Source organism: Lissotriton vulgaris, chromosome 6 (assembly GCF_964263255.1).
Source record: "Lissotriton vulgaris chromosome 6, aLisVul1.2, whole genome shotgun sequence".
Classification (NCBI taxonomy): Eukaryota; Metazoa; Chordata; class Amphibia; order Caudata; family Salamandridae; genus Lissotriton; species Lissotriton vulgaris.
Window position 1 is genome coordinate 447,794,633 of NC_141694.1, and position 1,136 is coordinate 447,795,768.

Consider the following 1,136-nt stretch of genomic DNA (forward strand, 5'->3'; position numbering starts at 1 on the left):
TCCAAAGCATGCTCATAAGCGCAGTTTGTTTAATACTGATTCTACTTTGGGAACCCACACAAGTAAGATTTCATTTTTATCAGGAGACTGAGAAAATGGTGGGCGGTAAGAAATTTGTGACGGCGCAGTGATTCCACACATAAATTTGAAGAAAAGTTGATTTTTCAGCAAAATGTGAAGATTTGTAGGAGATTCTGAGTAAATAAACTTTGGGGGAGCCATGCAAGCCATACCTCCGTGGACTTACCTGGGTACCTAGTTTTTTTAAATGTCTGGGTTTGGTAGGGTTTCCCTAGATGATCACAAAGACTGGGAACAAAAACGCAGGTGCTCCATTGCAAATACAGACTAGTTAGCTCTCAGGGCCACCGTAAGCCCCCCTAACCTACCAGTTTGAGAATGGTTTCTGGCAACCACTGAACATGACAGCTCTGACCCCTCAGGGATCATGGAAATAGTAAAAAAGCTTTCGCTCAATCACTCGTGTTCACTTATTCTCAGAGAAGTGTACAGAGAATATACATTGGCGTGTTTTCAATATATTTACAGAACCAAAAATCCCCCTAAGGGATGATCCAAAGCCATTACCTGGTGGGAGAGAATGATTAAACCTGTCTTATTCATAAACTGGACATCCCTCATGAGATATCAGACTGCTGCATGGTAAATGCTCAATTTTTTATATTAGAAAGCAGCCTTTGAATGTGCTTATAGATTAGCGATGTTATGGATATGTAGATAGGCATGTCTCCCCGTGGATGAAAAGAGAGATGACATTTGTTCAAAGTGCGAAAAGAGACCTTGTATATGATGTTCAGGGCATTGTAATAATGTTGTACGATGCTTGATGTGTAAACAAGTTCTGTGTCAGGGAAACTAATCAAACATTGTTGTGCATGCAAAATGTGCAAAAGGACACAGCAGAAATTTTATTGAGAGGATAATGCGAGAAATAAGCTGCTGCGAATACATGGGCCTAACTTGGGAATATAGCAGCTACTTGGGCTGATCCCCCAACATTTCTTTTTACCAAGAAAACCCTGCAAACCTAAAATTTAGCTAAACAAATCACAATTTCCTCACATTTCTGTGTGAGAAAGTTGTGTGATCCCCAGACGGCTACAAATTTCCTACCA